The following is a 16,015-nucleotide window of genomic DNA, read 5'->3' as shown; positions in this document are numbered from 1 at the left end:
TTTTCCAGACCAGCAGGCAGGTCTGGCATGAAGAGTCAAGCTTTATTCACCCAGTAGGATTATCACTCATCCCAAGTGAAAGGAAGGTGAAGACACCTTCTGGTGAAGCATGCTTCAAGAATTAGGAAACCGATTCTCTCTTCAGGGGTTTAGTTATCAATCAGAGATCATGTTATCAAATATACACTGTATGAGTTATCTAAATATGGACAATTACTAAAATATCCAAACTATTAAAATATCCAGACAATTGCACAATTACGGCAGGAAGCTGAACCTGACAGCTGCCACAATACCTGCTGTTCAGCTCAGTATTGCTCCTTCGTCTTACAGACATGGCCATGGAGAAAGGGAGAGGATGCACATGTTGCAATAAAGGATTATCTCACTGAAGTGTGTCATTCAAACTCGCTTTAGGAAATAGCTTCAGGTGTGTAAGGTGCAATAACAAAATAATCACATGTAATATTTACTGGTGTTGATAGACTTAAATGCATAGAATTTACAATTCTGCATGGCATAATAGAAACTAAGCAAAAATATTATGGCAAAACCAGACTCTGGTGGTGTATTTGTATAGTTATCCCATACAGCCCTTAGCTGTTAAAACCTGCCACCCTTTCTAATCACCTCAGGTGCTTAGTTCAGAGGAGCTCTTGGTAAATTCACACAGTTTTTGGGCCGTGGTCATCTCCTGGCTGATTTTGTACTATGTCCTCCTCTGTGAGCGCCTCCTCCCCCTGCTGCCCTCCCTGGGCACTCTCCAGGCTGTCCCCCACAGCTGTCCCCTCAGCCCCTGGTGCCCTTGGCCCTTTCTGAAGTGCCCCAGGTGCCACTGCTGGGCCGAGCTGTGCCCCGTGTGGGCTCTGTGGCAGAGCTGTGGGAACTGTCCGTGTCTGGCACAGAGGGAACTCCGCAGCCCAGACACGAGCAGCAGGCAGCAGGAGCTCTGGGCTGTGCTCTGGAGTCTGTCTCTGGAGGATTTGGAGTCACCAGCTGTGGAGAGGGAGCCCTGCAACTGTGCTTCAGATCTCTGATGTGAGCAGGGCCAGGCGAGCACCAGGATCTCCTGTCAGGGGCCCTCAGGCGTGGGTGGGGTGTGGGTTCACAGCACAGCGTGGAGTGCTGAGGCTGGGAAAACCATCACATCAGCTCTGTTGCTTTATTCTTTCCTCACAAAGGAGTGCCTTACCCTGTGTCCTTCCATAACCTTGTCCTCCAGTTGTCACTTCCCATGGGTTCTCATGGACACAGTGCTTTGCTGTTGCCCAAGTGACATGAAGTCTCAGGGAGCTGCCAAAATATGCCCTTGAAATCATAATCTTACTAACATAAGCTCATATTGGTACTCTTTCATGCTCATCTACTTATGTGGTCTCCAGAGGTTGCTTTGACATTGACTTTGGTTCATCTGGACATTACAGCGTGCCCTCCATAGATGCCTGCAAAATTTATCTTACCCCTGGCTTCAGCAGGGACACCACCCCACAGAGCTGACACCCTGTGCCCCAAAACATGGGGGACCTCCTGTGATATTTCTGACCTTGTCTGCCCCATGTAGACAAGGTCAGAAAAATGCTGCAGAGATCTCTACTTTGGGTGCTTGGCCCATGTGTGCTTTGGCAGGCTGGGAGTGCTCTGTCCCCGCACATCCTGGGGCATGGAGCAGCTTCTTGGGAGCACCTCCTGGGGCTGGACGTGGCAGGTTCTTTGGGAAACCTGAGAATTCACCCCCAGCACCTCTTGCTGTGCTGCTGATGGCTTTGCTTGGCTTGGGCAGGTGTTGGGTTGGGCTTGTCCCAGTGCTGGGAAGATTTTAAGGCTCAGGCTGAAAGTTGCAGGTGGCTTTGTCCTTGAACACTCCAGCCTGAGCCTGGGGTTGGTCAGTAACACCTCAGGGGGTTCAGCTGCTTGCAGGGATGTAGGAGGAAAGGTGTTGCCTCCACTCCCTCCCCAGCAATCCAGCCTGAGCTTCCACGAGCAGAGGCAAATGGGTGACAGATCTCTGTCTGTCCTCTCCAGCTGCTCCCGCTGTCTGACTGTCTGGGCAGAGCTCTGTGCCTAAAATCCTGCCTTTTTGGAGCAGCAGACAAGGTCTTCTTGTCTGCTGTGCTCTCTGATTTGAAATTCTGTGCACTGAATTTTAAAATCCAAAACCTTTCTCGTCCTTTCTTGCAGGACATGGTATTGTCTTGCAAGCCAGGCCTGAGGTGACTGAATGTGATAGCACTTTGTCATTTTTGATGGAATAGGTGCACTCTGAAAGTGAAACAAACCTAATGGCTCCATGTTCCTTGGATCGGAGTTTTCCAAGGAAGAGACCTTGGCTTCTTTGTACAAGCACAGCAACTTTTTACTTCAGTAAAAAAATTTTAAGATATAGACTGGGGAGCTAAATAACCTGAAATGTAATGTATTAAATGCAAAATAATATAACAATTAGATATGTAGTCAGTTTCATCCATCACATATGATAGTCTTTGAGATAGTACTAGTAGTTGAATAAACTACTCTTCTGCATAATAAAGCAAGTGAATTCAAATGGCCAAAGTTGCTGTTTCCCCAAAAATTACCTTTTATGAGAACTAAATAAAACAAACATATAGAAAATAACAGGGAAAAAATTTCTCATCTAGAGGTAATTCTTGCTTGCAGCCTGACAGCTGAAGAATTACAGTGACAGAAGGTACCCTGAGCCACTCTGGGACTGCAAGTCTGCATGAGAGCCAGGCTGCTTTAAACTGCTGCTTTTGGAGCTTCTCTGCTGCTCTGAGCTCCCAAAGCCACCGGCTTAGCTGCCTAAGCCAGGTTCTCTTGGGAGAAAAAGGGTAACAGTAAGGAGAGCAGTTTAGAGAAGGAAAAGGATACTTACCAGGGACAGGATGTTCTCAGGAGTCACAGATCTTGCCTGGTGGTGTGTAGGTGTGTCAAGCTGATGGACATAGTATTTCAGATTACTTTATCTTTGCTTCCCTGTCTGGTCAGGATTTCTTCACATGTGAGCTTGAGGAGATCTGGGTGGTGTCCCACTATCTTGGGAGCCCATGAGGAAGGCAAGTCAGGAGAAGCAGCAAATTGTTTAGAGTTCTTCTTGATACGGGTGCCTAACAAAAACTGAACATATTTACCCCAAAGGGATCGGTAAATAACCAACCACCACATCTAAATAGTTTTTAAGGAACTGTTTTTAACCTTGGCATATCTTCTTTGTTTCACTGATTTTCTAGTTGATTCTCCTTTTGTTTTTTATTCATGATCAGAACACCCTCCTTAGTAATATCTATGTATTTGCATAAATTTAGACCAAATAATATTTTTGTGGTAAAAATTTGACATTTTTATCATCACTGGTAGCTGACTCTTTGTGAGTTTTTTTTTTTCTGTGCAAGAGCTATGTCAGGATCCCTTGGGGCCTGGTTGTGAAACTTTCCAAAGAATGAAATTATGACCTCACTGAAGCCAGCAGGAAAACACCTTTTTTGGTGATGGGGATAAAAAAACACTTTTGGGGGAAATGCTGGACATCCACAAATATAAGTGCATATATTTTGTCTCTTTTTATGCATCACTTTTAGATCTAAGATGCACTCCACTGAAAGAGGCTAAAATACCTGTTATGTTCTCCTGGGATTTCTCCCTTTCCAGCTCCCATCATAGGGCCTTTTAGTTAGTTTTGGGATCTGTGGAAATTTCTGACTCTTGGAAGTGCTTCTACTTTTAATTTAAGACTTTGAAGTCTTAAATTTCTTACACTTTGTAATGTATTCTGTAGAGAAACCATAAGAATTGTCAGACACAATAATAAACATAAACCTGTACTTACTGTGGATTTCATACAAGTAAATGAGCATGCACTATTCATTCTCAAGGAGTGGGAGCACAGCTTTCCTATATTTCTAAGAATTTTTGCAAAATTTCATGTTGGTCCTGATTATTCAGTACCTATTATGAGCCTCCAAGATGGGAATGAGAGCTGTGTTTCCTAGAAATGAAACATGGAAGTGTTCTCCAAGCTATTTTAATGCTAATTCTTGTTCACTTTTTCAGAGCCTGAACTTTAAACACCACAACTGCGAAAAGATCAGACCGAAGTGGGAAATGTATTTTGGCCATAAACAGGAAATTGTGAATTGGCATTTAATTGTGGGAAGTGATTCTGTAGTAGGTCGTTTTAGATCTTTCAATTGGTGTGAGTCAGAGAGCTTTTATGGCAACAAAATTGCACAGTAGGCTTTAATTGTGCATAATTATTGCACTGCATGGTGCAGATACTATACTGTAGGCATTCAGCTGCATTCTGTTAAATGTTTTTATTGAAATCTCTGAAGAAGTGTACCTGATGTTATTTGATATATGTTTGTTTAATGTGCTTGTGCTCGTTTTTGTCTTAGGAAAATGAAAATAATCATAATAGAAAATATTTCCTCCCTCCCCCTCATTTCCTAGATGAGTAATTATACTGTATGGGATACATGTGGGCATCTGCTAAAGTTAACTGGAGCCTTATTTCTGATTTCAGCTGCAAGAATCTTACAAAAGGTCTTTGGATTTAGGAGTGTAACTTTAAATAATACACACTAGGACAGGGTTTGGGGTTTTTACACCCATCTGCACATTCTAAAGGCTGAATGATACTTGGTAGACTTTCATCTTGATACTTCTGTAATCTGCAGGTGTTTCCAATTTGATTATTTTTCTTCCTTGAATGTTTTATGTCTGCTGGATCTGACAAATGCACCCACCTACAACACAGCCTGTGCCTCAGGATTAGGAAAATTTTATTTCCTCCTCTACAAGTAAGTAAAACATTTTTATCACTATGGACCTAGTGATTTGTGAAATCCTGTTGTACTTTCTTATTTCTCCTGCTGAGCTTTCAAGTTGTCAGCAGTGATCTGATTGTTTCCCACCATTTCACCAACAATGGAGCCCAGGCCAGCACTCTATTGCTCTCATGAATTCAGTATCACAGCTCTCAGCCATCAAAAGGGCTTTATGATGTTTCTAGGATGTGACATTTCTATGGAAAAAACAGCTTTAGGTTTGGAGCTTGGGTTTTTGGGGGATGAAAAAATTGAGTCTGATATTATTGTCATTATTCCACCACAGGATTCTGTAGTTCTCCCGCCCCCCAGGGATGAAAGTACTGTGTAACAGTAGCTCTGGCAGATCTTTTTCCTGTCTGTGCTGATGAACTTGTCATTGCTATAATGTGGATAACAAACCTCTTCTTGTTAGCATCTTCCAGCACAGCAGCTTCTGGCCTCAAAGAACAAGGGCCAGGAAGAATGAATGTTGATTGCACCACTGCAAAGCCTTTTATTGTTCTTGTTTGTACAGTAGAAGTGAAATAGCAGGAAGAAACTCCATTTTTTAAAAATAACTATTCTGTATCCAAGACAGTCTGAAGAATATTGTTTCGTGTCGGGTTAAGCCAGGCAGGGATTTTTCCCCTCTTCCAGACTATTTCCTACAGTTTTTCCTGGTGATCTATACAATTCACAAAGAATATGTGAAAAATTCTCTAACAGTCTTACAGCTCTTTTCATAAGAGTGTGCATTCGGGAACAATGCGGGATCATTGGCATCCCACCTAGTCTGAATTTTACCAGGGAGGTGAGCTTTTATCATTTCTGCTTCACTACTTGCATGAGTGGGAAATAACTGTACAAACACCATGTCCTGTCTGACATCTGCCTTCCTACAGTGCTGTCAGCCCAGAGGGCAGAGAACAGACTCCTCTGTGGGAGCTGAGGGGTAACTGTTGATAGGAACTGTGAAAAGAAACATTTAAACACATTTTAAGATCTTTGTCTTCTTCATAGGCGCTAACTGTTAAGTGGGGTCTGAACCTCAGTTAAATAAAGTCATTTTACAACATGGCAGGTTTAAATGTTTGTTTACTTCAAAGGGCAGTGCACTTCCAGAGATAACCAAGTCTCTGATAATGTGCCATAGAACTGTATCCACTGTGATGCTTCAGTCAGTTTTTTTTTTTTTTTTAGATTTTTTCTGTTTTGTTGTTTTGTATTTTTTTAAAGGTTGCTACTTTAAATTTTCTTTGTTTTCCTTGCTTCCTCCTTGCAGGAGGAAGGATGAGCAACAATAAAAGGCAAGAAATTATTACTGATTATCTTACTGCCTTAAATGACAATTTGCATGTAGTCCCAGATTGTACATCTGCCCCGCTAATGTACATCTGAAATGCTATTAATACCAAACCAGACATCTGTGTGCTGGATGTGTTCAGCTGCTTGGGAGGGTGCTGCTGCTGCTGCTGCATCTGCAGAGAACAGCCTGAGCTCCTCCTGTGCTCAGCAAGGAGTGGCACGAGGGAAGAGCAGCCCTGGTGGCCCAGCTCTCCCTGGGGTTCAGAAAGCTCTGAAATTGGCATTTCACCCTTCAGTGTCCATCCTGCTTCCTCTAACTCTTGTAATGAACTCTAGCTCATATCTAGAGCTAGGTTATGCTGTGGAATTACAGTGGCAATGGAAGAGAAAAGGTTTTTTCAATGTGTTGTTAACTGGACAGACACCAGCACTGAGGTCCGAACGGGATGGGTAAGGGCAGCCTTTCTGTGCAGGCTTGAAGGTGAAACGGAGAAAACTGCAATGCCCTGGCTGCACCAGCTACTCAGGCATACTCCTCTCACTGTTCTTATGGTTAAATTAACTAATTAATTAAACACTTGCACCTGCAAAAAGAGCTGAACCTTTTTTCAGCTCAGGTGAAGTTACAGGCCAGGCTAGGAGCGTGAAAAGGTCAGGATAAGGAAGAGGTTTTTACCATCCTTGTTTATTCATATAAACATATTTATATTTTTGTATTTTGCTAATAATTCTAACTTTAAACTAGTCCCAGAGTGGAAAGACCCATTTACACTTGACATCTTTTGTGAGAGAGCTTCATTTCCAATGTGGAAAGATGACTGATATTCAATAGGTCCCTTCTTCCAGGTTTCTTTTCCAAAGGCGTCATTTATAGGTTGCCAGGTAACCATAAGTCTTTGACTTTTAAATAATACTTCATAGAGGTACAAAAAGCAAGATTCTTTCCCAGAGCTGAAATGGTAAGAGCTATCTGAAATGAACAGTAGCCTTTGAAAATGCGTATGGAGCTGACCACTGATATATACACATGAAAATGTGGAAAAAGCCATTTGCCAAACTCTTCAGTGGCCCTGTGGATCCAATCCCAAGCACAGACAGTGTGTATTTTCCTAGCTGGTTATGAAATTGAATCTGCACATTCTTACTTAAGATCATATTAGTGTTCAATAGGTAAATAATATTCTTCATTACCTCCAGGAAAAGCAGGAGTCTGCTGCTCCCAGTCTGCTTCTGCTTCTCCACCGAGTTGGCTAGGGTTTCTGCAATGTGGGAGAGAGGAATAAAAAAGATAAGTGTAATTAAAATTGTCAGCATTAACATACGAAGCCAAATGTCCCTAGAGGACAGTGCCAGCTCTTCCTTTCTCCTTCTGCTTTAATCTGAGTGCTGTGGAATACTCAGGATCACTCATGGAGCTGGAAGAAAGAGCTTAGTGATGGGTGTGCCACTTTTTCAGCCCTCTACAAGGCTGTGGCTCAGTCACCACTCAGGTAAGGTACCTTATTCTAAGAATGTAACCCACATAAGCCAGAGCTAAACCTATGCCTATTACTGCCCCGTGCTAACCAGCACCAGATGCACTGATTTTGGTTTAACCCCTTGATACCAAGACACCCCAGTCCTGCCTGTGGGGCAGGAAAGCCCAGGCTGGGACTGGAGCCTGGGGAACAGGGTGGATCTCAGAAGTTGTTGGTGCTGCCAAAGGTGGAATCGACTTTCACAGCAGTTAAAGGAAGATGTGACAACGTGGCCTTAAAAGCAAGAAGGTCATTGCTCCAACACTCCTTCTGCCCCAGTTGGCTTCGTGGTGAATCTTGCTCAAGAGCAGCTTTAGTCTGTGTTGTGCAGTGAGTCCAAGGGGCAGGAGATTGCCTCAGGGGATTGCCTCTGGTTTTTGCCTCTCTAATGTTAGTGACAGGCAGGGCAAGAGTTCCAGCCCAGCTCTGTTGGCAGGGAGCTGCCTGGGGCCAGGAGCTTGTGTCACACAGTTTGCTGTTTGTCCCAGTGTGGCAAGGAATTTCAGTTCTTATGTGCCTAGCTTTGAGTCTAAAATCTCCACACAACTTTCATTTCCCCTTAAAGGCTGGCTTTTGAAAGTTTTCTCTGAGGCCATCGAGGAATATCTGACTCAAACATTCAAGCCAAATCAGTTCTATTTCCAGACCTTCGTCACAGCAGCAATGTGTTAGAACAACTTAATAAAATGTTTATACCAATGTCTGAAGTTCACAGTAATCTGAGAGTGTGCAATAACATCCCTAGGATAAATTGTACAGCTCAGCACTGAAACATGACCACAGTACAAAGACTGTTTGGAAATCTACTGTCAAACAAGAAATCCAGCTTTGCAATTTTTGCTTCAGAATTTATACTGACACTATCATAAATGAGATACTTACATGACATCCTTTTGGGCATTACAGAATACTTCAGGATCAGAATTGGTGTGGAAAACACAGCCCATGTACCACTAAAACCAGCCAGACTTTTCCTAGCAGTGTGCTCATGTTAACTTTTCTGATAAGGTAAAACTGATAATTATTGTGTGATTTGCTAAGTCTGTGCTTCTGATGAAGAGCTCTGGCATTGCAGCATAAAGACTGCAGGCTTATTTCAGCAGAACATGAAAGCTTAATCCTTTATTGCTGTAAAAGCAAACAACTGTCCTTATGAGCAGCCTAAGCCAGAACAACAGAGCTCCAAGAAGAATCCTTCCACACAGAGTCTCTGCAGTGCTTGGGTAGCAGGTTACCCACTTGTGCCTCAGTGTTTATTTATACAGATGTTGCTAAACTAGGAGGACTTTAGTAACACAAAGTAGAAATCTAGTATCTGCAGCCTGCTTTTACCTCTTTGCATTCCTCCCAAAACCCTGTAAAACAGATCCACACCTGCCCAAGTACCAAAAGCCTTCAGGACAGCTAATACACCAGTTTGCTCAAATTGCAGATGGAAGTGATTCATCTTTTCCACACACTGGCTCCCTGCTCTTAGGTCAGGAATAGTAAGGAGATGTGGGGGAGCTGGAAAGCTCACCTCAGCAGCTTTTTTCATTCATAATTCAGTTGGGGTTGGACCCAAACCTGTTGAAGAACTATTGCAGTTGATTGCAGTAGGATTGTGGTATCCACCCATTTGCTATGCAGGCAGAGCAGAGTAAATTTAATTTTCAGCAGAGCTTAGAAATTAAATACAGCCATGTGATGCAATGGGATATTCCAGTCAAATCACAGCCTAATCCTCCAGACCCAACTCAAGTGTTAGGCTGTTTCCAGTAAAATTGTCTGTAGTGATTCAGAAATGTTCAATGAAGTTTCTTGGTTGATATCACAGCAGGAAGACTTAAACAAAGCATCAGACCTGTTTGTCTTGCACTCTACAAAACTGAAAAGAGGATTTTTAGATGGTATCTCTGGCCTTGTGATACTCTTTTAAAATCATGAAATGTGGGGTAAAATAGCTAATGTAATAGCATTTTCCAAAGATTTAAAAATTTTGACATGGGTAAGAATCTATACTCTCATCCTTATGTTGGCAAAATAATGGAAAAGTTAATAAGGGATTTAAATGATAGAGATTCAAAGGACAGAAATATAATAAATATTAATCAGCAGAGTTTTTCTGAAAAATATAGCTTGTGCAGGAATACAGGTTTTGAATGAGATTATAAATGTGTTGATAATGGCTGTCATATACATATTGATAATATTTTTCTTATACTCTGATGAAAAATTTTGCATTCTGCAGCCTCAGTGAACCATGCATTGAAAATGAGCTAGCAGATCTCAAAAATGAGATATCATTGGTAATTATTCCAGAACTCTTAAATTGCTCCAGGGAGGTTGGCTGGGAGAACATTAAACAAAATGCAGCAGATCCACTGATGAGCTCGGGCTAATCATGGGCTGGAACTGGGCATCCCCTCTGGGAAACAGAAAAACCTGGATATATTTCACACTTCAAACAGCATCTGAAACTACTGAACATTTTCATCAATGATCCAGCTGCAAGTACATGGATTAAAGCCTGGGGCAGTGGTCAGCATGAGGGCAGGGTATCCCATTTTGCTCTACAGTTTAGTCGATAAATCTGAGCCTGTGCACAAAATGCAACCAAAAGACAACCTGTAAGAGATGCTTCTGCAGAAGGGAGAATTCCCTGGAAAACAGCAGCTTGGAAGATGTTCTAGAAGATGAATTGAAACTCAGTGCCATTTGCCAAGGTGATTCTGTAGCAGAAAGGAGGAGGAGGAGGAAGAATGAAGTGTTAGCTGAGAAATATCTGCTAGGACTGGGAAGGTATCTCCCAGGTGAACCACCCTGGTGGGGCTAAAGGCAGTAAAGCCTTTCACGGGAAACCTGACAGGTGAAAAAAGTTGGATTCCAGGTAGGAAACAAACAACCATGACCAGGGCCAGATATCTTGGTATGAGGAAGAAATAATCAGGAAGACCACACACAGGTGACAGTAAATGGGTGACTGGAAAAGAGTGTAAGTCCCTTCTTCAGGGCTGTTTGACTTAAATTAGAGTCACAACAAGATGTAGAGTCTGAAGGCAGAAATCAAACAAGTGCAAATAAGAAACTGTACTCACATTTTAAGGAACTACAACAAGAAATGATGATGCCTCCATCTCTTGAGATCTCTGGGTGAAGAAGGGTACAGATATCTCAGCCAAACAGAAGCTAATGTGCTCACTGTGGGGGGACTGGGGGATTGTCATGGAATCCAACCAGCCTGTTCCCTTCTGGTCTTCAATGTAATGAGCCTAAGAGTGAAAAAGCACAGCTTTTATTGAAGGCAGTTGAATTTTGCCTAAAGAAGTTCTGCAGCATAATTCCAGGTTTTTGAAAATTGAACAAAGTTCTTGATTCTGAATACAAATCTTGCTAAGGCTGTTTGCACACATCACAGAGTTCTTGAGCTATTTAATCCTCATTAGCGAAGCATTATTAATCCACAACACTGAAGGACAGAAGGTATAATTTAGAGAAATCCTTTTGGGAAGGATCTCATAGGAGATAAAAAGGAATTAAAGTGTTTCTATGGAATGGTAACACAAATCATGGCCTTCTAATGCAGTCATTCTATTTATGTTGTAAATCTAAAATTCTGCACAAGAGTTTTGGGTTCCTATGGATGCTATAAGGTTAGGGAATAATGTTCATTTTTAACCTGTGTTATATCTAACCCTGGTCTGTGGGATTCCCATCCTGTTTGCTCCTTAAGGCTTTCCAGTAGTGTAATGTGTTAGAGAACTGAACTGTTCAGTTTACTATCTTGGGATTATTTTCTTTTATACTCACTACCAGTTTAACCTGTCAAAAACAATTATTAAGCAATTTGTAACATAGTAGTGATGTAAATGGTCTCAAAAAGCATATGAATGAAAAAAAGAGCAATGACTTGCTGGAGCTTGCATACTGTAGAAATCTGTAATAACTTGTTTCCCAAGGGTTACACTACTTGAAAATATTTTGGAAGGCTAGAATAGTCAGGAATTATCAGTCTGGATAAAAGGGGGAAGGGCTTTACAGCCACCTGCTCAGGGAGAGGGAACTCTCCCTGCTCATGGGAGGTGCTTCCTTCTGTTTCACACAGAGCAAAGAGAAGCAGTTCTCAGGGACACATCCCAAGTTCCCTGGGAAGGATGTGACACCCCTCAGTTTGAGAAGCTGGGTCTGTCATTTCTCACAGCTTCCAGGTAAGAGGTGCAATGCCTTGGAAACAGCATTTTTCACAGGTGATGCTGCAATCAGAGGGAATGAAACAATGGTGCTTTACACAGCACAGACAATGGGTGTGATACTCTATTCCAAACTGTTTCAGAGTGGGAGGCAAATTATCTCTGCCAGTAGCAAAGGAAGCAAATAAAAGAGCTTGTATTTTCACTTAACAAAGCAGAATGGCTGTTTTGATCACATTTAGTGGCTCCTCAGCTCCTTCTCACTGAATTCACCACACAGTGAAATCTTAGATTTCAGACTGACATTTATTTTTATGGTAGCACTACATAACTTCCAGAGCAGCAGTCCCCTGTCTTGGGCTTCCTACAACCCCTGTAGTCAAGCTAGACCTCCGTGTTGGTAGTAGGAGACTTTGTCAATTCAGGGCCAAAAGAGGAGAGAGAACCCTCAGCAGAAAGGAGTTTCTCACTGCAAGGCTGTGGAGCCTGATCCAAGCAAGAGAACAATTATCCTCTGGCACTCACCAATCCTCAGACCTGTCTCTTGGTTTGCTCCCTTATTTCCTTTCCTTTGCCAAGCTGTGTACATACACCCTAGGAGGAGAGTAGGATGTTCATGAACCTGCACTCTGCAGGTTTCCTATGTGGAAGGTGCCCTTCAGCTCTGTCTCTCTAAGTGTATCCTCGGGTGCAGGTCCTCTACTGAGAATTTGTTTTGGAGATGAGTGCTGAAAATTGGAGTGGGGTCTGTTGTAAGTCCTGTGCAGCCTCCAGAGCTGCAGTGGAGCTGCAGAGGCCCTGAGCTAGTCATCCACCTGCAGAGCTCCATGCAAGTCTCACACAAATGCATGTTTTGCACTTGCAAATGCAGTTTACAAATGCATTTTTAAACTTTGCTTATGTAGACATGCAGACAAAACCCAAGACCAACTCTAATCTTGCCAATACACACAAAACATTTTCTAGAAGACCTTCCTGACTTATCATGCCTTTAGGATTTTGGTTGATATTTGACAGTTGCAGGTTTCTTCTTTTTTGCCCTAGAAAGCCTTTCCTTCCTGTAGATAATATACAAGTCTGAATTAAAACTTTATATTTTTACAAATTCCAGTTTCTTCTTTCTGGGTAGCATCTGGAGAAACTATCTGTGGACTGTGGACAGTGTCTCCACATAATTTCTATCCCTTACCAATAGGAGGAAACCAGGCAAATCCATTCTGGAAGAGTTATTTCCTTTGACCTAGACCTGAGTCCTTTATTCATCTGAATGGATCTCCTGTAACACTGATGACTCTTGAGCAGTCCGTATTGCTAGCTGGTTTCTGCATGCAGTGATTCTTCCTGATGGCTCTTAAATCAAGGAGAAGTTAAGACTGGGAGCTACAATAACAAAGAGAAGTTGCCCAACAGTTGGGCAATCAAAGCAACATTCACAAAATGTGTGGGATATGCCAGCTGATGCACTCACAGAGATTTTTACATGCTGTCTCCACGCTGTGTTTGTGCTGGGAGCCCTTTTCGTCAACAGAGATGAGAGAGACTCCCAGGGCAACAGGAATATTTTGCACATTTGCTTTAGGAGGGCATCAATCAGGTCTTGGTTCCAGTGAGGAAGATCTTCACTGCCAGCAGGCACTCCTGGGGTGACAGTGTCAGGTGTCACAACAGGCCTTGTGGCAGCAGGTTGGCATTTCCAGCTGTTCAAAGCATATGTTTTCTTAGTAGGAATAGCATGGCACGGAACAAAGATAGAAACTATTGTCAACAGGGCTGGGGATGAGGGGGAGAGAATTAGAGATTCAGAGATCAAAGAGGAAAAAAGGCTTAACTAAAATACTTTCATGTTAACTTTATATAATTCATGCTTCAAAATTTACATAAAAGCACTCAGGTCACTACAGACAAAGGTGTTTCTGTATTTTTCCCCAACAGAAGAGCTCTGCTTGCCTGGTGTGTGAAGTCATAACAATTTATTGATCATAGGTATGTACTGATAGGTGGTCCTGTTGTGCTTAAACAATCACTTGCAGAGAATGCAGGACCACATAAACACAGATGAAATAAACAGTTTGGGATCCCATTTCCTATTTTCCCTGTTCAGTTTTGGGATTTAGATCTGTAGGACAGTGAGCAGCCACTTCCCATGTCATTGTTTAATAGAATTTCTGGAATAAAGGAAGTTACACAGATAAAGTGCATGCCCAAAGCAAATGATGAACCACACACACACTGTGCAAGGCCATCAGAAATAAGCACTGCAAGCAATACAAACCTTAACTCTGAGGTAGAGTGTGTGCTCTTAATTTAGATCAACTCACTTGCATGTTTGTTTGTTTTATATTTTCCTTGCTTGACTTGCATTTATCAATAAAGGACTAAATTGCCAAACAATCCCATTACACTGTTAATATTTGCCTCTGCTTTTCAATGACAGCTAAAATGCACTGAAGAAAAAATGCAATCCTCCATGAGTCAACACTGGTGGTGATAGCATATCCTGGAGCCAAATTCACCTAATGTTTTTGCTGAGAACAAGAACGGAAGTCCTGCATTCTGGCCAGATTTCATCTCTGTCAGAATTTACACATTTTACTTAGAAACTAGATGTGGCATCTCCTAGATGCATAAATTACTGTATAATATTAATTTTCCTGCTGTATCCAGAGGTGACTGTTGCTACCTGTTGTAGCCCAGATCACAGCAACAGGTGAAACACTCTGCCTTTTTTCTTAAAAGCTATTTAAAATTTAATTTCTTGATGTTTCTGCAAGGGAATGAACTATATAATGGTAAAACACAAGATTCTTAAAGGGAGAAGTTAGATATTTTGGATATTGGCATCATGTGTATTGTGAATGAGAAGGAGCAGGGTGACAGGAGTGTCCTTGCTGTGGTGATGTGCTGCTAGGACTCCTTAGAATCGGGTCAAAAAGCTCTCATTGGTTTACTTCAGGCTAACCCTCATCAACTGAGTTCTGAAAAGAGGCAAAATTATTCTGTCATAGCTCAGCTGGGCACGTGAGTGCAAGTCCTGACAGTGACAAAATGGCAAGCACAGGAAGCAAGAAAGGAGATCATTTTTGCCCTTTTTTCCAATGATAAGGTTTAGTATTTCTATAAAGATTTTTTTCAGGAGCATGGGATTAAACCATCAACATTTTTTAAGCTCTGATCTGCAATGTTTTGGTACCTGCATGTGACAACCATTTTCACAGATTATAGACCTTGCAGATATTAAAAAAAAAATATATGGACAATTCAGGATGTGAGATGCATTTTTCCAGAAGTTCTCTCTGTCTTGTCACTTTCAGCAGTGAGCTACATTCAGAGAAAGAAATCTTAAGGTTTTTTTTCTAGGGGAGTAGTATAGCATCACCCAAAAGCATGAACCTCTGTTAAAAGCTGAGCTGGAAAAGTACACTGCACAGAAGAGTTTCAATTAAAATATGGCACAAGGAACTGAGTATGCTCTCAAATAGAAGCTTTGAATTGTATTTTGCAGCCACTAACATCTATTTGGACGAGGTGGCACTTTAGAAGCTACACAGAGAAAAATGGGATTTGATTCCGTGTGCTGGGGATTGTTCCCCAAGACAGAGATTTGTTAAAACAAATGTTGTGCTTTGGTGCCACTGTGCTTCAGAGAGAGGGAAGTCTGACAGATATTTCAGGATATGAGTTCAATACAGTTGATTAGTGATTATTGAGATCTGGGCTTAGTGTATGTGTTCGGTTTGGTTGTAAGTTACAGCTCCATTGTCAGGCCTGGGATATAAATAAACTCATTTCCTTTGGTGCCTCATGCCCAAAGGATGCAAAAAGGACCATCTCATTCCAGATTTACCTGCCCTTTCCAGCCTGTTTAATCAGCTGCTCTCCATTTAGGGCCAGGACTCGTGGCCTCTTCTCAGCCTGCTAACACTTCCTGCTGTGTTAAGGGACAGAGAAGGGCATCTCTTTCCTTACTCCAAGAGTGGAGCACTAACCCTTTCACTTCCCTGCCAGGCAAAGTGCTCTTCCACCTAATCACAGCAAAGTACAGACCTCCTGGTGCATTTGGTTTACTTCAGACAGCATTGCAATTGAGTGAAGGCTTTGAACAGCTTTAATGTCTTTGATTTACCAGGGAGATCAGACAGCAGGTGGTGCATTGTTCAACAGTTCCAGATATGACTGTGTTATGTGTTTTGGTGCTGTACTCGTGCTTTAATTACCATGA

General features: G+C 42.1%; 1 long non-coding RNA gene across 2 annotated transcripts; it reads left to right on the top strand.

The window, feature by feature from the left end:
* The first annotated feature begins 3,379 nt into the window (after positions 1-3,379).
* LOC137476854 (uncharacterized) lies at positions 3,380-14,872 on the top strand. Of its 2 annotated transcripts, none has more exons than XR_011000663.1 (3): positions 3,380-4,796; positions 7,308-7,600; positions 14,231-14,872. It is a non-coding gene; the product is annotated as an uncharacterized lncRNA (long non-coding RNA). The 2 variants fall into 2 exon arrangements; XR_011000664.1 differs by lacking the exon at positions 3,380-4,796 and adding an exon at positions 6,479-6,992.
* The last annotated feature ends 1,143 nt before the right edge of the window (positions 14,873-16,015 follow it).

The sequence above is a fragment of the Anomalospiza imberbis genome, chromosome 7 (genome assembly GCF_031753505.1).
Source record: "Anomalospiza imberbis isolate Cuckoo-Finch-1a 21T00152 chromosome 7, ASM3175350v1, whole genome shotgun sequence".
In the NCBI taxonomy this organism is placed as follows: Eukaryota; Metazoa; Chordata; class Aves; order Passeriformes; family Viduidae; genus Anomalospiza; species Anomalospiza imberbis.
The sequence above is the reverse complement of the archived record's forward strand: the minus strand, read 5'-3'. Positions and strand labels throughout refer to the sequence as shown.